The sequence below is a fragment of the Sceloporus occidentalis genome, unplaced genomic scaffold (assembly GCF_023333645.1).
Source record: "Sceloporus occidentalis isolate IW3139 unplaced genomic scaffold, rSceOcc1.0.p SCAF_28, whole genome shotgun sequence".
Taxonomy (NCBI): domain Eukaryota; kingdom Metazoa; phylum Chordata; class Lepidosauria; order Squamata; family Phrynosomatidae; genus Sceloporus; species Sceloporus occidentalis.
The window spans coordinates 12,970,603-12,993,639 of NW_028317008.1; the positions used below are offsets into that span (position 1 = coordinate 12,970,603).

Below are 23,037 nucleotides of genomic sequence, written 5' to 3' on the forward strand. Positions count from 1 at the left end.
AGGAAGTTGCTTTGATTTGTTACATTCGTAACATCGGTTTCAGTGATGCAAAGAATCAAAATGAACCATAATCAGACCAATATCTGACTTTAGTCTATTAATGTGCTGGGACTGGAGGTTATAGAGGCAAATCAGCGACATTGGGAACAGTTGACCGTCATAAGAATGGGGATCTGTTCCAACACACACCTCAGAACCTGCATAATTCCTAAAATAAAGCTAGGAAACATTTAAATTCAAAATTCTATTGGGCATAGCTGGTCTCTTATTACAGAGCAGTAGCTGGGAATTGGATTAAGAATGGCAACAGAACAAGGGAAACTGGCACCAAGTCTGAGCAGGTCATAGCACCAGTCATCACAGGCAGCTAGGCAGGACTCTTGGGAAGTGTTACAGAACTTGCGGTCGAGGCAGTCTCATTTATGTCAAGAGAATATAATGTGGGAAACAACATAATATTACATATACCACACAATACATGAGTGGAAAAAACTATACACTTAAACTCCTGTAAACTGACCTAGAATTACTATTGCACATTATGTTTGAAAGCACTTCTTTCCTGTCTGGGGGCTGCAGTCCTCTCATCGGTAGGGTACAAGCTCTTACACAACATACTCTGTTCTTCCTAGCCAGCTCATGAAGAAGTGGTGTGCCTGATAAGGTGATCTGCCCCCGCTAATGGGGCAAAGGGGCTGCTACCTACCTGGAACTGCAACCATATGCTTAAACCTAGTCAGCCTAGGCCAGAATACACTACTGCATGGGCGAGTATCCCAAGCCTTGGGTGACTGCTAATTTTGCCCTACATAATTGATATGAAACTAAACTGATTGATAAAAGCTGACCATAAGGCAAAAAACGACCTGTATTTTACATAAATCTTTATTTTAGGCAATGTCATATTTAACCCCTTAACGACCAATAACATGCCAGACATGCCACGAAAAAAACAGTCAGCGACTGATGACGTGCCTGGCACGCAGCACTTAGAAAGCGATCTAAGATCGCTTTTGGGGTTAAACAGTGTTTCTGTAATGCCTTGATGTGGAGGCATTCAGCAACACTGAGAACAATGTACATGTAGCTTAGGAGGCGATCGTTGATCTTCAATGACGTTGCTGAAATGCCTCGATGGCAAGGCATTCAACACGGAAAACCCACCCCAAGGGTGCACTGTGACCTCTCCGGAGAGACACTGTAAGAGATTTAGCCTTTTGCAAGATGGTGGCGCCATTTAAAAAAGAAACAGTTTCCAAGAGTCTCGCCAGATTTTATTTTTATGAGCAAGTGTTAAAATTAGTTATGTATCTTCCCCAAAATCCTGGCATAGTAAGAGTTAAAATACTAGCATTTCAAATACCCATAGGGTATCTAGTTTGATGGGGTAAATTGAATTGGCCGTGTTCAAAGATGTCAAATAGGGCACAGACGCAGACTGACCAGATGTCAAAGTGAAACGCACACCTCCCACCGCCCTGAAACAACCCAACAAACCCATGCATGGGTGGTATCACTGTACTCTGGAGATGTTGCTGAACATATATTGGGATGTTGTTTGACAGTGATTATACCAGGAGCTATAAATTCATACTTGAAGTACAATTTGTGTGAAAATAAATACTACCAAACTTTGCCAAAGGCTGGTGGTGGAAAGTGGTGGTTACAATACTCGCATTTGAAATACCTTGGGGTGTCTAGTTTTTAAAAATATATCGTTTGATGGAGTAAATATAATTGGCTGGCTTCAAACATGTCACAAACAGCACACTGTTTCTCAATAAGGATACTGGCAAACAACTAGGCCTATGCCAGCAGTCATGTCCTCTTTCCCTGTTGGGCCAGGGATCCCCTTAATGTTTTATTTATATATATATATATATATATATATATATATATATATATATATATATATATATATATATATATATATATATATATATATACACATACTCTTTTCTTCAGCTGGCAAAACATTTTTCAAATGGGCAAGCATTCAAGAAGAGATAGCATGTTTGTAACTGCAGTTTCTATTTAAAATATCTTGATGAACCATAATAAAATTAACATAAAATGTTCTGCTCTATTGATTAATGCGATACGTTTTTCTTAGGTGGCATGTCAGCTGTAAGGCCAAACACATATTCATTTAGGTGTTTTCAAAGTCTCTTTCAGAATATAATATGTAAGACTCCATGCAACAGGACTAGAGAGGTTTGCTCAGTGGAGAGAAAGCTGTCCTGCTGATGACCCATATATATCTTCCACTTCCAAAGTGCTTTCTCATGCCTCAGTAACTTAACAGGTTAAAGATTTGGAGCAAATTGCTAGATGCTTAATATTGCATGAATCTGAACACAAACATGCAATAGTGGAAACAGTCAAAAATAAACATGGTTGCCTCTTCTCGATCTGCTATGATACAATAAAAATCCGTTATTTATTTTAATAAATAATGAATATATTTTTATTTTTATAGAGTTTTATGTTAATTTATTAATTCCTTTATTAAGTTATATAGCTAATGCCGCATACCCTAACAGTGGATTCTCTGTACAACTAGTCATGTTTAATTTAATGAGGGACATAATATGGCATTTTAAAAGCTTCATTAGATATGTATTTATCAAAGCTCCCAATATATCAAAGCTTCCAAGTGTTACATGGCAACGAAGCAATACTTTGAATTATTATACATTATGTTATATATCATTATATGATTATATATAATTTAATTATTATATAACAACATATTAAGTTGGATAAAAATTATGACAATTCTAGATAAATCTTTTTATCCCATCAAGGGAAGGGCTGGCAATTGCCCCCTGGCTACTCCATTTTTAAGGTATATTTGTCTAATTCTTTTTGTTCTTTTACAATTCCTAATATTACCATCAGAATTTCTAGTACACATTTTGGCAATCCTTAACTGGATAAATTTTCTTAGTCGTTTAGGGAATTCCAGTAAAGTTCCATTTGGCGAACGAGTGTTGGGCATCAGTGGTATATACTGCTCTAGGCTGAGCTGGCCTAGGACGTCAGGCCCGGTAGTTTTTTTGCGCCCCTGCCCAATGGGCTGGCTACATGGGAGATCTGTGATTTCCCCAACCAACCCATTTTATCTATGCAGAATGAAATATTTAATTATTGCTTAAAAAGGACCCATAAATATGATTATTTCCATATAACATAGCCTCAAAAATCTTAAAAATATACATTTTTGTTATCCTGAATCTCATTCATTATATTATTTTATTTTCTTATAGTAAGGCAATTGCTATTTCGTTCTGTGACAGAAGCTCACCGTTTGTGTAATACTCGTTTTAAATTGCTTGTAGGCATAGCCCAAATGATTTAAGTGTAACTGGCATCTGTTGTTCCAAATCATGGACTGATGCAACAGCAGCAAAGCACAGAATACCTCAGAAAAAAGAAAAAGAAAAACAGCTAGGATATTTCATATCTCAGGGGTACTTGGAAGACTGATTATTTTTTTAAAGGTATAAAGGGTAGTAACAATCAAAGCATATGAATCGCTTTTAAGTGGACACACTACAGCAGATACTTGTTGTATTAGAAGACAACATGGATTATTTCTGTGATCTAATGATATAATGAGTGTTGGTTTCACAGATGATTGATCTCTTGGTGGGAGATCCAATGCTACCCACTCAACATTCCACATCTCTAATGAAAGGGAATTTAATTACTCTGTGTCCAGTTTAACACAGGAGATGTAATGGATATCATTAGTGAACTCAGGCGTCTCAAACAAAACTAATTTTATATAAAGTTGATTGAAAGCAAGTGCGCTACTTCCACCAGATGTGTGTCGTTTTCTGCATAGTGGAATTATGAAACATCTCTTTTAAACTATTTTTCCTACCTTATTTAAGTGAGGAAAAGTTAGCCTGGTAGTATTCTACTGTCATGAACATAGTCAGTCAACAAATCCAGGTATATATAAACTGAAATTGTATGGATAATGATTGTTTGCTATATACTGTGGATACCAAAATAAGGAACCATTTCAGTCTTGGTATTAGTAAAACAGAGAGTACATGTAGTTCAATTTTTTAGCTTTTCCTGTGGGGACATATAGCCCAATCCAATATGTTTTCCAGTAAAATAAGTTTACATTGATTACAATATTGTACTACTTTTTAATAATTTATTAAATAAAAACAGTTGGTGATGGAGGACTCTGGACCCTGTTGAATACTAACTATCACAGGGAACATCCTGAAAAAAAAGGTACAGCCATGGATATCATATTTGCCCCATGCTATGCCAATTTATTTTTGCTGGCATGGGAAGACATATTTATCCATTCTACACATGAATGGAGGTCAAATCAAACATAGACAATATGTTTTTTATTTGAAATGGTTCTAGCGAGTCTTTAATTATTTCTAATAGCAATCAGTGAGGCATTAAATTAACTATCACTTTGAGTAAATTGATTTCTTATATTTAAAGATTTGCATTGACAACTCTGTACCAATAAAATAAAAATGCTTTCATTGAAAAAAAAAAGTAAATCTCAGAAGCAGTTGATAAAGCAATGAAAGAGGTGGCTCTGAAGGAGCTTTATTATATTTTGTATCCAGAGTAGAACCACAAAAAAGGATGTCCCATTAGTATTAGATTATCTAGGGCAAGCCATAAAATTAAGAAAAATATTAATAGACATTAACATTTTCTTAAAAAAAGACCATGATTTGGATGGTATAGATGGGAATCTATACCAAAAATAGGCAACAGAGTAGTAAAAAGTTGTCTAAAAGACAAGAAAGATAGAAAAAATCCTTTCAATTAGGCAAAAGGATTTGTTGCTTGTGGTTCTTGCTTGGCATATAGAACAACGAAAAAAAAACTAAAAAGAAATTAGAACAGATATAATTTGTGACAAGTAAAAAAATATACATTTTAACAATTCTCTAATTGTAATTCTAAAAATGTTATTTATCTATTAATGTGTCCATGTGGACTACAATATGTGGGGCGTGCCACCAGACCCCTACATGTCAGGGTGGAGGAACATATATATGCAATATAGGTAAAGGATTGATAACATACAGTGTTTCCACTCACTTTGCACAACATAATAGTGATCCTAAACTACTAGAATTCATTGGCATATCTATTGTGGGTGAGGAAATGATGATACCAAAAAATGTTGTATTGATGCAAGTAAAAGAGCAAACGACAAAAAAAAAGATGATGAGAAGAAGAGTGCCTATGTAACGTAATCAGTAGAACATTAAATAGGATTTAGGGTCTGTCCTGATTCTAGTCTGCAGAAGGTGAAAGGACAGGTGAAAGGAGTCAACCATCTACCCAATCTAACATTGCAGATCAAACTTTTCAAATCCAAGATCTTCACAAAAAATTATGGTTTAGTATTAATTATGTATGCAAAGTGAACAAAAAAAGAAGTAGCAGCACAGGAAGCAGTTACACATCTTGTACATCTAATCTTACAAATCCACATAAATTTAGTTATTTTTCAGCTGCAGTCTTCTGTGTGTGTTTAAATATGTAAATGTAATGTATTTGTAATGCAGATTAAGAATTTCTTTGGTCTGTAGAAAAATACATAGTAATGTTATTATACACGGTGCAAATCACTCACAGATCTACTGATATCTACATCTTTACTGACATCTAATGGCAGGTTATCATATAACATTCTATTTGTATACTGTTTCCTTGCATAACATTTGTGCAAATGCTACATGTTTTTTACTTTGTTTCATTTGGGAAAACATTAACAAAAAAACAACAGCAGCAAAAATAGTATTAGTTGCTAACAATGAGCAACATACACATATATAATCAAACAAAATAACCTTAATATGTAAGTAATTACAGTTAAAGCCAAAATTTTAAATAGATTTTTGGATGTTCTGTAACTACAGAGAAAATATATTTTTAAACAGCCTTTTAAATTAAATATGTTCATTAGCAGGGAGAATATTAAAGGAACACTCATGCCCTTATTTTGAAGTTAGGTTTAACACAGCTGGTCCTTGTGCTTTGGAAAAATACACATGTTCTATTACACAACATCACACATTTACAGCCCCAGTCTAGCTTCCCATACAGCCCAGTTCCACCCCTCCCGATTCTAATACAACATATGGGCACCGTGTACTTTTGTTGTCATATCAAGCAGTTCTAATTATATTGTACTACTTTCATGCCGCATAATTAGTGGTACTCCAGGAAGTGTATAAATCCATGGATAATACTCTGAAGTATATTATTTTATTAGGGATGCATTTATATTCCCAAACTGACTGTCTGACATGCGTTTCTTTTATTTCACACATGCTCATTGCTTTGATTGATAATTAATTGAAAAGTATACTTACATTTTGTATCATCACATTACATTTTGCATCATCCAAATTGTATCATCATTAATGGGGTATGGAGTAAATAAATTAATAAAGTTAGGGTTGGGTTTTTTTCTTGTAAGAGTTTGTTTTTCTAGAATCCTTCTTTAAACACTAATTTTGTATTCTGAACATCTGTGTGCACGTTCTGAGACGTCTGTGTGGTATGATGACAGATACATTTGTAATAATAAAATATAGCTTATACTAGCTCAAGCTTATACTAGCTCAAGAAGTCCATGTAATATTAGGCAGGTGGTAAATTTCTCAACTAATTTTGTTACATTTACCCTCCGTCCTTCTTTTAGGATAGAGAGTGGAATGGTGCAATGTTATAGTGCAATAGTGCAATAGTGACTCAAGGGCTTTTGTTTATCTTCTGTATTCTTGCCAGTAAAAAAGTAGTTTTTGATCCTGTGCTTAAGCTGGGATATGATATGTTGCCGTTATCAAGGATAACACAAACATGTGTATGCCGGATTCGGATTGTGTCTTTAATGTTCCTTAACAAAATTAACAGAATTAATTGACTTTTTTTTTGTTTGGAGATATTTCATATGAAAGCCAGCACTGATCCATTTCATGTCCTGTTCCCTGCGGCGGTGCGGGAAACTCTCCTCTCTGACAGCCGGGGAAGGTCTGCGCGATGGACTGAAGTGTTGCAGTTATGTTGGGCACTGCCTAAGGCCTGGCCAATGACAGCACCCTCAGTTGCCACCAGGATGTAACTTTACTAGGGACACCTGTTCCTTGTGCTGCCCGTTCTCTGTGCTAACATTACATCATATCCTGGAACTCTGCCACAGGGGGATGTAAGCCACAACAAATGTAATCAATTCCACCCTATCATTACTCTCACCTTTTGCTGCTTCACCACACACATCAATTTGCTGGATATCACAATTTAAATGAAGAACAGACATCTCTATATCAGAAACCTACAGAGCACCATTCCTAACTCGAAAATGATGGTTTTCACCCCAAACACACCACTAGGCTAGCACTTAAATTATGAAAATCACAGTATAACAGATATGAAAATGTTTTATACATTCAGGAGACTTCAGAGCAGAAAGTATAAGAAGAAACAAGTAATACAAACTCATAGGCTTATTTGATGCAATTTAAACTGAGAGGCTCTCTGTTGGCCATTAAAGGTATTATTTTACTTCATTTTTGTGATTTCTTTATTACAAAAGCACCATGACTCCTGTCTACACAGGCTGCAAACACAAAAATTATTAAGGTTGAGAAATAATGTTCTAGAATCCTAAACAAAATTGAATATTTAGTGATTTACCCATGAAAGAACACATAAATAAATGAAAAGCCTGCAATTTTGCGGTTGGAAGTCATTTTAATGTTTCTGTTCTCTGCCTAGCTTCGAGCATCCTTATCTAACTTCTTGCTTGACCTATTTTTCATGTGGGCTCTGGTATCTGGAAGGGACTGATATAGCAGTTTTCAGAACTAGTCTTGTAGGGGGATGCTTCCTCAACACCAAGTTCAGGATCATATTCTAGGAAAGCACAATCTGCACATTCTCTTTATAGACATGTAGGAAATAGCAGTAAGCCATAAAGAGGTCAGGTTTGATTTATGAGTGATTTCCTTCTCAACGGGTGTTAGTCTGAGCATGCCAAAGTTGAGGAAGTCAAATGTGCATTACCAAGGCCTTGTTACAATGATGGAACAAGTTAAAATCAAAATTTTGTTCCTTTTTGTGAAAACGTGTTTAGTTGCCAAACTGTGGCTATACATGTTCTAGTTTGGAGCTAGTTCAATAGGGAGATGAAATTATGAATGAAGTTCTCCTAACTTTGGTCTACCTGGATATTTCATACACATATCTAGTTAGTAAGTAATCTCAATAAAGTGATAACATTAGTTTGTGTCCCATGACAAGCATGAAATGCCGGCACCAGCGAGCAGCTTTTAAACACTGATGCGGAGGAGATAGAGGGGCGCCGAGCGGTTGCTAGGCGCCCCTCTATCTCCTCCGCATCAGTGTTTAAAAGCCGCTCGCTGGTGCCCGCTGCTTCACTGCTGGGCGCCGAAATATGACGTCATATTACGGCGCTCAGCAGTGAAGCAGCGGGCACCAGCGAGCGGTGCAGGAAGACAGCAACATCGTGCTCCCGTCGCTGGACTTCAAGGTGAGAGGGGGGGTTAAAAAGTGGTAAGGGAGGGAGGGAGGGAGGGGGTTAAAAAGTGGTAAGGGAGGGGTTAAAAAGTGGTAAGGGAGGGGGTTAAAAAGTGGTAAGGGAGGGAGGGAGGGGGTTAAAAAGTGGTAAGGGAGGGAGGGAGGGAGGGAGTTAAAAAGTGGGGAGGGAGGGAGGGGGTTAAAAAGTAGGGAGGGAGGGAGGGGGTGGGTTAAAAAGTGATGAGGGAGGGGGGTAGATATAAGTAAAGAGTGTGCATTAATGTGTGGATGCATTGAGTGAATGAGAGAGAGCATGAGTTAATGTGTGGATGAGTTGTCTGAATGAGGGCGAGCATGAGTTAATGTGTGGATGAATTGTCTGAATGAGGGAGAGCATGAGTTAATGTGTGGATGAGTTCTCTGAATTAAAGTGTGAATTAGTGAGTGACTGTAAAAGTGTTTGTGTATCATAGATGTATAATTGTGGAAGGGCAAAGATGGCACTAGCAGGAGGTTTGAGCCTTGGGGACCGAGATGGCACAGGCAGGGTGTATATGGGACAAAGATGGCACTGGCCGGACTGTTTGGGGACAAAGTTGACTTGTGGTGGGCTATTTGGGGACAAAGATGGCAAATCTTATGTGTGTAATCTGGGTGCTGGCCAGGTTCTATGTCGGCAGTGTGGACGCCAGGGCTGGCTTTGCAGTGTGCAACCTGTGATCTATGCCTGTAATTTAGGGGGTTTTAAATATACCTTTAATGCCGTGTTTTTATGTGAATTCCAATTGATCTTTACCTGCAAAGCTGGGTTTTTGTGTTATGCTGTAGATCCATATCTGCTATGCTATGTTTCCATACATTATTTATGTGTACCTGCAAATACAGGGTTAATATGTCTTATTCAGTTGATCTATACCTGCGATGCTACGTTTCATATATTATTATTGTATACCTGCAAATACAGGACTTGTATGTCTGATTCTGTTTATTTGATATATACCTTCAGTGCTGAGATCACAAGTGAATTTCAATTGATCTGGGTTTGCGTGTTGATCTATACCCGCTATCGGCAGCAGGGACTAATATATATATGCAGCAGGGGCTAGTAAATGGGTTTTTATTTGGACAGGGGCGCAATTTCAGTGCTTGCCATAGGCGCTATTTTCAGTAGATACGCCTCTGATGGAGTATTAACTAAGATTTCATTTTTTTGCAGTGTACCCTTCAGTACTGACAGTTTGCAAATATTTAGGTATTATAACAGTTTAGGTAGTTATTATATTATAACAGTATCTCAGTAGATTATCAGAATAATTTCCTCCCTTATACTGAAGATAAATAGGGATAAAACTAATTATTTATTTTTCTATTGTCATAATTAAACCTACATGTTTTAAAATTGCCAGATGCCCTGTGCAGATATATGTACACACATCCTTATTATTATCTGCAGTTGCTATGGTGTAATATTCCCTCTTTTCTCCCTCAGATTTATGGTTGGGTTCCAAGTATGGTGTTGGTCTATTATGGGACTATTACCAGATCCCTGTAGGGTGCCTAGTAAGTACCTTGATTTTAGATTCTTAGTAAATTTGAAGAATGACCTAGAGACAAAATATGGCCATTCCTTTTCTGTTGTTCATTGATGTTTCGGAAGAAACTTCAAATGCTCCAGGCCATGAAACCCTTATACCTGGTTATCACTGCTGGAGACCAAATCCTCCTTTGTGGACAATGCTGCAGGACAGGTCTTAGTGCTGGGCGAGTCAGTACTGCTAAATAGCACTCCTGGTGTGCTTTATCTGTTAATTGCAGCCGGGCATATGAAATAACTGAACTAGTGCTATCTACCAGACCATGTATTCACAATTTAGCATTTCAAGTTTAGTTTTTGACAGCAGGGTCAGATAACTGATTTGCAACTTCAGTCTACGGTGATACCTAATAATTGATCTAATTACTAAATGCAGTATATAAGCAGACATACTGCACCAGAAACTTGCATCAAATAATATTTTTTTCACTGAAGGGGGACACTAGTAGGAGAGTTTGCAGGATAGTTGTTTGAACCCTGTATAATGCATAACTGAATCCTTACCTACTTATACGTTCTCATTCGAATAAATCTACTGTAACTATAAACTGTAAAGTTTGGTGTACAGCACAGGGTTGGAATTGGATGAGTGACACCTATGCAAATCTGTTTCAATCTGATGCAGCTCCCATGCAGGTAAATCCAAGAATAACAGCTGACCTTAAGTTCCCTAAAATACATTGGAAACTTTGCATTTTGCATAAATTTAGAACAGGGTTATTCTTAGACATGCCTATGTTGACATAGAGGTATATTATTTTCCTTCTTGTATTTTGTATAGCAGAGGGCATTTTTTGCCTTTTTACTTACCATGACATTATGAAATATTTGTTTAATGAAGCAGAAAACGGTGTTTGAGAAAAAAACATAGTGTCACATACTTGGAAACCTTGGTGTCCATAGATGTCTTTAAGTATACCAAATATGTAACTGTAGGACACCTTTATTTTGACAACTCTAAACGTTAGTGAAGTGGCATTTGCTAAGTTTATTCTCAACTAATAGTACATTGCTCTATTTAATAAGATACTCTGAAGTCTAGCATCATGTAATACTCATCTACATTACATGCAGAGAATTAGTTGTTACAGACATACTACATGGACACCACATTCAGAACTGGGCTCCATGTAACTTGTTTGTATAAGGGGTAAGACAATAACATTGAGGCTGCAATGGCTCCAGGAAACAGTTGTATAATCAAGTATGCACCCACAAAATCCTACCCATGTTCATGAAATAATTCTGTCACAGAGGACCCACTAATACACTTTATGGCCAAAAGTATGTGGACACTTCACCATCACACCTACATGAGCTGTTGGATATACCATTTGAAAACCATAGGCATTAATATGAAGTTGGCACCTTTTGAAGTTGGCAGTTATGACAGCCTAGGTAGGCTTCCCAAAACATTTTGCACGGTGTCTATTGGAAGTTCCACCTATTCAACCAAAAGAGGATTGATGTTGGATGAGAAGGTCTGGCTTGCAAACAGCATTCCAATTGATCCCAAAGGTGTTCAGTGCGTTTGAGGTCAGGGCTCTGGTTGGGCCACTCCAGTTCCTGCACACCAAACTTGTCAAACCATGTCTTTATGGACCTAGCTTTGTCTACATGGAAACAGTCATGTAAGAACATGACTGGTACCACAAAGTTGGAAGCATTCAATTGTCTAAAATGTCCTTGTGTACTTTTTAGCCAATTTCTAATCCAATTGCCCCAAGCCTATTTCTGACAATTTGTACAGCAAGCTTTTGTGTAAAATGCCTTAGCAAAGTTCAAATAGATCAAATCTACTCCCACTCCTAGATCATACAATAGCTATTGAATACATTTACAAAATGATTTAATGTCCATTACTTTTACTATTTAGTTTGGGAAATATGGAAGGAAAAAAGAATTGGGGGGGGTTGTATTTTTTACCATTTGCAGTAAATTAGTTGAATGGCTTAACTTGAAGGTAAACATTCATATATGTTCCTAGAATGCAGTTTTCCTTAGAATAATTCAAATAAATAAAGATCATATAGGCAATTAGGGTGGTTTCAAAACCAGGTCACGTTAATGAATATATTTTGGGCATTGTTCCCCATTTATACTAGCTGTGTACATGTCATTTTTTTAAAAAAAAATTTGTAAAAAGGATTGTTTGTGACATTTTAATAATGCCCCTGTTTGGTGACAACATTGTGATGATAAAGTGCCACATTTTATGTTCTTTAAGGTTTCAGGTGGCCACAGCTCTACCAATTTCTTCCCCTCCTCCACTAAACACTTCATTTGCCATCCAACTCAGATACTGTAACGGTACAAAGTATAATCAGCCCACATTACGTCGCAACAGGAAATACTGTTTTGTTTATTTCACTTCCAACAAAACTTGTCAAGAGAAGCAGTGTTCTTGCTAATGATAATAACAGGAATGAAGGAACATGGTTTTAAATAGCTTTAGTACAATCCTAGTGTTTTTACACTAGTTTTCTCTCTACTGACAGAACAGTACTGCCAACAAACGGCTGCAATTATTGGTACGTACTCCTTGCCTGTAGAGTTTATGTCTCTAAATAGGTAAAGTTGGTTCCGGTAATTCACAATCTCTGTAAGTATAGCAAATGAATAAGAAGAAATCACTGCCAGGTAAGCTAATGGATAGCCTCTGTGAGAGATATTGTCATTCTCAACCATCCTTGTTTTTGAAGTTTTGTGTCAATCCTCTTTGAGTAGTTTGCTCCTAATCTACGTCAACAATTGGAGATCTGACCCTCCTTTTTCTTTTGATGCTTGTATCATATCTTCCTTTGTTCTATTGTTAAAAAAAAATCAATAAAAACTGAAGAATATAAAATAAAAAAACATTTGTGTTTAAATCTACATGAAGTTGAGAGTTTAATCACATACTTTTTATATGGCAGACATGATGAAAGTGATCTAAATGCACAAAGCATGTGAAATACAGACTTGCCAAAGGCCATATCCATCATCAAAGAACATGTATAAATACAAATTCTACGTGTTGCTCTGTTCACTTTATGTTTGTTCATTTTTTATATAAGGTACATTTGTGGAAGGTATATTTGGCACTCATCCTTATAAATCTGTCTGACTCTGCTTCTAGATCTTCTATGAACATTTGGATAGGGTGGGCATTTTATCTTTTTTATATATAAAACTTCCACACATTCCATAGTGTCACCTACGTTACCTGTAATTGTTGGCGCTATATAATTGAAATATATTATTAATAATAATAACAGGTAGGAATGGTGGTGAGTAATAGCACTCTGAACAGGTGATCTACTATAGGCAAAGCGAATGGCCTCTCTCAGCCAATGACAGCCCACAAGCATTCTGTCACTGGCCGCCAGGCTAAACATCCTAGTGTTTAGTAACCTCCCTATCCTTTTTTCTATCATTTCACAACTTAAAGTATGTGTAAATTGCATGCTTGCTCTGGCCCAGTGCGACACCACTTTCCAAATATTACATTTATAGCCTGAACGGCAAGTAGATACATCACACTTATTTATGTAGCGGCAGCAGATTCCATGGCGCTGCTACAATAATAATGTCCGAAAAAGAATGTAAAACCGCACACAGTAACAAACCGATAGAAAAAGAGAAGAGGGCCCTGCTCTTGGGAGCTTACAATCTAGTGGAGATAAGCCTAGTTAACTTCCATACTTCGGCCTCAGTTTAGGAACTAAGTGCCACTTGTCTGCTGTGCATTGGCGTTATGAGCAGCAGAGACAATCTGTTCAACGAATACCCAGAAATGGATCGTGAGACAAACACACTCCAGTATTTTGTCTCGTTCACCCGCCCAAACGTCTTTCGGAAAAAACGAAATCTGTGAACACAAACTCGCAGCTCGCTGCCTAGCAACACCCCAGCCGCATCTGATCGCCACCATCACCTGGCGACGCACAGACACTTCCCCCTCTGCTGCCGAGGAGCTCGTGCCCTACTTTGCACTCCCCACAGTCCAGCTCCGCGGTCTGGGGGAATCACCCACTCTCACGCCTTCCCCACTGACTCTTTCAGTCACCCGTTTTGAAACCTAGGTGGGGCGGATCCCCTGGAGCCTGTTATGGGTGGAGCCGGCTCACAGAGGGTGTAGGCTTCGTGTTGCCAGCTGCTGCCCCCCTCCTCCAAGTCTGTGTGTCAGACTCCCCCAGGGGGATCCCTGCTGCTGGAGAGGAGGAGGGAGCTGGGGGCGCCCCCATAGTGCTTTTAGATAGGTCGGGGATGCCGGCCACTTCCTGTCTGCAGCTGATCGGAGAAGCCGGGTAGATCTCTCAGATGAGATCGCAGGGGAACCGCAGTCTGAGACCGGAGTTCATCTCCCCGCGCCCCGCTCGCCTCTCCTGCCTTAGTCGCCATGTTGTCCAAAACGATCCCTGAGGATGTTGCAGAGCAACCGGATGGTAAGAAGCGACCCCCTACATCCCATGTCACGAGGTGCCCGTGGTTACCGGGAATCTAAGGGGCTGTGTCATACACAAATTCATTGTTACCGTGACTTGTCCCAGAAGGAAATGCCCAGCTTTGGTATACCCCCGGTGTACATCGTAAGGTAAACGTTGACCCTGGGCAATCTTCCGGGAGGTTAAAGGGGAGAGGTCACGTGACTGCAGACACCGGTAGGCTTTGTGCTTCTCAGTGAGATGTGACTGACTCTGATCGGGCGCCGCCTGGCATAGCCTGTCCCTAACTCTACAAACCCTTTTTGTGTGCCATGCATTCTTGGTAACTGCAGGGGGAAACGCATCCTAAAATAACAAGCACTAAGTTACAGGACTGAAGTATTACCTCGTATTAAGGAAATACCACACTGGTTCTAGGACAGCAGGTCCATGTGTTTGAGCATATGCATAGAAGGATGAGTATTGTTACTTTTAATTATATTTGGTACCTGTAGAAAAGGTTGTATCCAAAGGGGTCCTTGTTACTACATTATTTGCTCTTGTAAACGTATACCGTAGGCTTAGCTGATCATTGCAGACCAACTATCTCCATCACCCGTATGTAGACGTGTATATACTGATGACCGTAAATCTTGGTAAAGGACACATAGTTGGAATTTATTTTTGGAAATACTATTTGATGGGAGGAGGAGTTGATGCAGTTGTTGGCTGCAATCTAAAGGGTTAAAAGGTTAGGGTATGATCACTTCTCCCTTTAAATGAGAACCTAAACCGAATTTACGCTGTAAACATTAAAAATAGAAGACAAACCATATAAACACAAAGCTCCTCAAAAAAATAAAGAAAAGAGATCTTTAAAATGTATCATGACATCCTGCAAATCTATTCATTTGCATATTGTGCCTCAAAGTGATGTGATCAATATAGGGACGTTCCAAGAAACTTGGTGACGTCAACAATGTGGGACAGTGCAACAAATATTCACTTTCCCTTGGTTTATGTGGTTGACTTGACTATAGACTTTTGACAATAGAAGCCATCGCATTACTAACCATCAAGGAATCATCCAAGGCTAAGCATTTACTCTTAGAGCCCTATTGCGCTGCATGAGGTTTGAAGAGATAATCATCATTATGTGTTTAGGCTGATTATACTGACATTCTTTGTTCTAAAAACGTGTTTTTTTTGTATTTTTTTGCTGCAGACATTGGACATGAAGCGCCTAACCACGTGATACTTCCATCAGTACCTCTATCGGTTTATGGTTACCCAACATACCCGGTAAGATTCACAGACAGAATTACGAGAGGCCAAGTCGTTTTGGTTTTAGGAATTCATTGTTTAGCTCATAAGTGGTGTTTTAGTGTTTTTAAACTTGATCAAGAATAATGATTAAATCTTAACATACAAGGGTGTTTTACAGCTGAGTTTTAGTCTTAGCCCCCTCCCCCTTCTGCTAACTCTCAGACAGCTGATTGGTATTAATAGAAATAAATGTGCAAGGTACAGTGAATCCGACGGCCAGGTTGTATGCTAGTCTCTATTTTAGCTCTCAAGTGCAAGAAGAAACAGAGGCTGTACATTAAATTACTTTTACAAGATAAAGTAAATGGGTAAATGTTAGAGCTGATCTTTATTAACTCTACTTAATTCTACTAACGTCTGTCTGTACATCTCCAGCCTTGCCCAAGCTATGTGTAGCACTACAGGACTCAGATCGAGATCAGATTGGACAGCTAAATCCTGAACATGGGGCTGGACAAAGTCGTGTAGAGCTTAGGAACCAGGAACTTAAGGCTCAATGGAGCCTCCTGTATAATAGAATAAAAGATGAATAAAAATGTGCCTATAGTACAAATTTAGGAGGCATGTTTACCTGCCTATTGGGTTTTGCCTAGCCCTCTGTGAACTGTATGGCATGTATTGTTCTGTATTATCAGTTATACCACATTGTCAAGTTGGACTATATAAATAAATGTAATGAGGTTGGCTTAATTTTATATATATATATATATATATATTTATTAAAGCTTTATTGTTGTTTTCAACAATTATAATATAATGCCTTGTAAGTCTGGCAGTCCAACAGTCAGTGAAAATGTGTATTAACCCAGAAACCAATGTGGTATGGGTATAGCTCCAAAATAGATCATTTCTGTAATAGCTTTTTTGGGCATACAGCAGCTGTTCGGTGTTCAATGTACTCGCTGAACAGGTGGCTACTGCTAGCAGTAGCACACTAGTATTTCGATAAATCCCTTAAATTTAACAGTTTAAAAGGTAAGACTTTGAAATTCTTTTAAGCACTAAGATTAAAAATACTTGACAAACAATGTGTATTAAAACACACTATATATGCTATTTTATGCTTATGTATTGTATTTTGTTAGATGAAATCAACATTGAGTATGTTATCTTCAAGCATTATAATCTATTCAAAATGGAGTTTCCAGCACACCATTTTATTGTGTATTTGTGTATATTTTTTATTTGTAATGTTCGTTGCTGTAATTTATTTTATTATTCTTATTATTTTAGATTGGCAGCTATAAGCACATAATGAATGAACACCCATCCGTTGGAAGCTGTGGACAACAAATTAAAGATGATGACAACAAGAAGACTGTCCTGACAACACAATCAAACGGGCACATAACCTCTGTTAAAAATGGACCACCCGTTGCAGAGAAGCCGCAAGAAATCACAAACCGAAAGTCACAAGGCAACACTGCAGCTGCTTCAGATGGTACTGTCAAAATAATAACACCTGCGTTAACGCCAGAATCAGCAATGAGACAGTACATGCATGAAATGACCACCTTTGAACATCATGAAATTTTTAAGTACCCTGAAGTCTACTATTTTGGAGGAGCTGCAAAGAAACGCCATGGTGTGGTAGGAGGACCGAATAATGGTGGTTATGATGACAACCATGGTACATACGTGCACGTGCGGCATGATCACGTTGCATACAGGTATGAAGTGTTGGATGTTATTGGGAAAGGAAGTTTTGGACAAGTTGTAAGAGCTTTCGATCACAAGGTACGCGAGTATGTGGCACTGAAAATAGTAAGGAATGACCAGCGTTTCCACCGTCAGGCTGCAGAAGAGATCAGGATCCTGGAACATCTGAAGAAGCAAGATAAAGATAACAAAATGAATATTATCCATGTTTTGGAGCACTTCAACTTCCGTAACCACATGTGTATAACATTCGAGCTGCTGAATATGAACCTCTATGAGCTGATAAAGAAAAATAAGTTTGAAGGATTCAGCCTGCCAGTAGTTAGGAAGTTTGCACATTCAATTCTACAGTGCTTGAATGCTTTGCACAAAAACAGAATAGTACACTGTGATCTGAAGCCAGAGAATATCTTGTTGAAGCAGCAGGGCAGAAGTGCCATCAAAGTAATAGACTTCGGTTCTAGCTGTTATGACCATCAACATCTCTATACCTACATCCAGTCCCGCTTCTATCGAGCACCTGAGGTCATTCTGGGTATTCGCTATGGAATGCCTATTGATATGTGGAGTTTAGGCTGTGTTCTTGCAGAGCTGCTGACAGGATGTCCACTCTTACCTGGGGAGGATGAAAGTGACCAGCTTTCTTGCATGATTGAGTTACTGGGGATGCCGCCCCAAAAACTCATAGATTCTTCAAAGCGAGGCAAAAATTTCATCAGCTCCAAAGGTTTTCCTCGTTATTGCACCGTTTCGTACCTGCCAAATGGGGCTGTGGTACTCAATGGCAGTCGATCCAGAAGAGGAAGATGGCGTGGACCACCTGGGAGCAGAACTCTTGTGTCTGCTTTGAAGGGCTGTAGTGATCCTTTGTTCCTTGACTTTTTGGCTAGATGCTTAGAATGGGATTCAGTATCAAGAATGACTCCCAGCCAGGCTTTGCAGCACCCTTGGCTACGGAGACACTTGCCAAAGCCTCCAGTTGTAGAAAAGATTCCATCCAAGAAAACATCTCCATGCTCTGGTGCTATGTCATCTTCAAAGTTACCTCCTGCATCAAGGCCTGCAGCACAATCAAGGGTGAATCTGATCCAAATACCTGATTCTAATGGCAATGTACACCACAGGCCAACACTGAGCTCTGGTGCAGTGACATCCACCTCAAAATTACCTCAAGCATCAGGCCCTGCAGCACAACCACGCGCTAGATTTGGCCAAATGCCTGATGCCAATGGCAACGTGCATCACAAACCTGTCCTGCCAAAGCTGCTTTAATGGTTTTCGGACATTTTTCTAAAGCTCAGCACGTTAAACATCTTAACTCACTTAAACAACTGTCCTTAAATCAGTGTTTTCTGTGCAATCCGTTTAAATTTACAATCAGCTTTTATATACAAAACTGTGGGCACAATGCCTTAAGGGCATGGGATTTTATTTTTTTTCTCTAATACTTGATTGGATGTTTGCCTTGCTTAAAAGTGTCATAAAATCAGTGGCTGGCCACTGACTATACTATTTGACTGTTAAAGTGTATTTATTAGTATTGTTAGCTACCATTTTATTTTAGCTAACAAAAATTTTAACCCTTCTTGTTTTAAAGCAACACGGGTTAAGGAGCTGAAGAATACCTGGATTTTTATCTTTATTTATGTTTTTCCATCCTGATAACTGAGAAGTAAATACTCAGCACCAGAGTCTATGAGCTGAATTGTTGCCTGCAAACTTGTGATCTCCTGGGAATGGCAAGGTGGGAAAGCACCCCTGTCCTTTATTAGTAGTTGAGTTCAGCCTTCTGATTTTGATGAAGCCTGAACTCAAAAGCTCAATTTGCTGGAATCTCATCATAATCAAGTTGGGGCTGATTTCTACAGCTTGAATAACAAAAAATGTTACTCATCTGGTCTAAGGTAGAGATTTTCCCTAGTGAATGGAACCCTTGATCTTTTAAACAAGTATCTGATAGGAATGTGGTCATTGATATTTAAAGGATGTGACTGTGATTGAAATCTAAATATATTTGTGTATCTTCTTGTTTTATGACCTTATAATGATGGTCCATGAAATGGCTAAGAGGGTTCCAGCCTAAAGCTTAGTTTTTATTATTTTTTATCAACATCTGTCTTCATAAAACAGTGCTGCATTTAAGGCTGAACAAGAGAGGTGTATTTATTATATTAATACCAAGGAAAATTGGTATTGGACTTGCAGGCTGTTTCCTTGTGCAAATGTGGGACACCTGAGCCAAGCTCAATTTTTAAAATATTTCTTTCCCCTCTAAATAGATGTTAGACTGAATTTGTTATTGCTAACTATGATGTTTTTCTATTTAACCAAGCCCTTGACGTACATTATATCATCTGGATATCTAATGCACTTATGTACGAATCATTTCTGTCTAGTTTGAGCAGGAAACATTTTAAAACTACAGGGCTAAGTTTCAAAACACTGGCAACTTTTTGTTTGTACTGCTGTGCGAACAATCTCCACTGAGTGAGTTTTTCCATTTTTTATATAATATTATTGAATTAATAGTAACAGAAAAACTGCTTTACCTAAAGCAGTCCAATTTAATATGTGTTTTAGCTGCTGTCCTAAGGTAATCTCATAACCGGGAGCATGTGGATTGTTATGATTACCTTTAAGACTGTGGTGGTTAAGATACATGTGTTGGGAATGGTGTTGTCACACAGTTTAGCACAACCTTTGTGTACTGTAGGTTGCAGTCTTATTCGGCCTTGTTTTATGCTCCTATTAGGACACCTTTATCACTAAGTGTATTGCTACAAAGTTCAACGACTGAAGTTATTAAGTAATAACGCGGGATAAATTGTTCCCTTTGTGTGAATAATGTGCCTTTTTGTTACCAATGCCGTGTGGTGGGGCATGCTTTTTGGCCTATTTGTACTACTCTGTTAAAAACATTTTTTACAATGTCAGTGCTACTTAAAACATCCACATGATGAGAGGCCTTATAGCTGACTGTAATAGAAGCAGATTGTTTCTTAAAAGGGGCTGTTATATCTAATGCCTTTTGTAATATGAATATAATTATTGCAATCCTACTGATTTTCATGTTTTTTTTGTTTTTTTTTTTAATAAACTCACTCGGTTATTAAGAACATACTGTTTTCTGTGATTTCACATACTCATTTTTCCTCTGGGAATACTTAACCCTGTTGGTCCACTGGCGACATTAGTCCAAGGATATTTTTGATTGTGAAAAGTGCATCCTTTCTTCTAGTCCAGGTGAAAACTTCGGAAGTAACAGCAGCACAAGCACTGTGTGTCATAACACTTCATGAAATGTTTTTTTCACTGCTGAGCAGCTGGACAGAAGCTGAAAATCACTATGCGCAATGCTAAGCTTCAGCTGGAGTGCTGCAACAGTGCTACACTGTATTCAGGAGCAGTGGAGACGTGTTCTCTGGAAGTGTGATGGTAGTGGAGAACACTACCCACTGGAATGCATGGTGCCTACTGTAAAGTTTAGTGGAGAAGAAGAGGCTGTTTTTCAGGGTTTGGACAAGGCCCCTTGGTTCCAGATGAGGATAATGTTGATGTTACATCATACAAAAACATTTTAGACAACCACTTTGGGGAAGGCCCTTTCCTTTTCCACCATGACTGTGCCCAGAGCAAGGTCCATAAAGACATGGTTTAACCAGTTTGGTGTGGAGAAACTCGAGTAACCTGCACTGAACAACTTCAGGATGAAGTGGAACGCCAGCAATTGCGAGCCAGCATTCCCATACACACTCCAAGATCTTATATATCACGTTAGCACCATCTTAACTTTTTAATCAGGGTTATTGAACTGTTTAAATTTGCATCTTTATCTGAATCAAACTGTATCTTGCTTGAGTACATCAGATTTACCATACTTGAATTGAAAGTAATCTTTTTACAAGTTAATTATAAAATCCTGACTCAGGTATGCTTATGGAAAGAGATATAAAATTGTCCTTGGATGTTTTCATTTGTTATTTTTTGTCAATGAGTGAAAATACATTCTATTAAAATTTTTATGTGGCATAGATAGATATTTCACTAAATATTTTATACTGTAAACCTCATTTTCACATATGGGCAAAATATCAGATGTTTATTTTGGACATGGGAGGTGAATATAAATCAAACACACCCACAATTATTCAATAATTAAAGGTTACCTCAAAAGAAAAGTGAAAATATTAGCAAAATATTGATGATTTTATGATTTACAAGGTATTTTGTTAGAAAGGGATGCATCAAGCTCCATTTATTACTATTACCCTTTATTTATTAAGCAAAAACATATTATGAAGCTCTGTACAATTTAAATGGCGTGGTTAACACACATAAAAAAATATATATTTACACATACAGATACAACAAGAGTTGATGGCCCTATCTGTGGTCATGCCATCTAGCATTATGGTACCTGTATACAAAGTTCCTGGCAAGAATGGTAGGCTTCTGAGGGCTCCACTTGTGATCTTGCAATCGAAAAGAATGATATAGGTAGTTGAAACAAAATGTGACATAACAGTAGCTCTCTTGAAGCCGTAATTTGGGGTCAGTGGTTTCAGGATGCAGAAGGCAACGTATAAATAAAATTAACATAGAGGTAGGCAGGAGTCGGTTAGTGCTTGCCGAAAGTTGGTGGTTTGCAGATGGCTTGTGGTGTTACAGGAAATCTAAAGAGAAAGATGAACAGGATAGTAGGAATGTAAAGTAAAAAAGGGGTGGGATTATAGTTCAACAGAAATTCTCCATGGCTATTAATCAGCAGTGACAATGAAAATCCTTTTTTTTTATACAGAGAGAAAATGCTATTCCAGTAAAATCTTCAAGAACTTTATGTAAAATACAATGCTGAGTGGTTGTACATATGACTGGACTTGTCTGGTTTGGCAAGAGTGAAGGAGAAGAGCTGCCTCAAACTAACATCTATTATTTAGGATTTTTGTTGTTGTTATCGTCTCTCTGTCATCAGCTGCCCAAACAGTGGCAATAACTCCACTGTCTCTCCATAACCTCCAGCATTAAATTCAAAGTCCTGACCTGTACAGACCTTAACAACTTTGCACCCCCTATATCTCCACTCTCATATCTGAATACAATCCTATCCAATTTATTTCCTGCTTCCATGACTTCTACATGACGTCTCTCTTCTACCATTATTACCTCTTCCCACTCACATGAGTTTTGCACTCAACCCCCCACCCACCAAATAGATTGTAAGCACATAGTAATTTTGAATTGTCAATTTTCACTGCCTCCTAATGTAACAGTGCTATTGAATCGGTGGGAACTATATAAATAAATACAATGTCTTGACCTAAATAAATATTACATTTGTAATCATGTTTGTATAACTGTAACACAGTAGTAATGTTACTAACAGCTGTTTTTAAAAAAAATCTAGTGGGCAACTGACACTCCCGGTCATGTGACACTTGTTTCCTGCTCCATGAGGACAAGTAGTTCTCGCAAGAAAAGGAATGAGGCCTGGACATAGAGGAGAGA

The 23,037-nt window shown here is 38.2% G+C and overlaps 1 pseudogene; it reads left to right on the forward strand.

Annotated features, from left to right (window-relative positions):
• The first annotated feature begins 14,522 nt into the window (after nucleotides 1-14,522).
• On the forward strand, nucleotides 14,523-18,804 carry LOC149299844 (dual specificity tyrosine-phosphorylation-regulated kinase 2 pseudogene; annotated as a pseudogene).
• The last annotated feature ends 4,233 nt before the right edge of the window (nucleotides 18,805-23,037 follow it).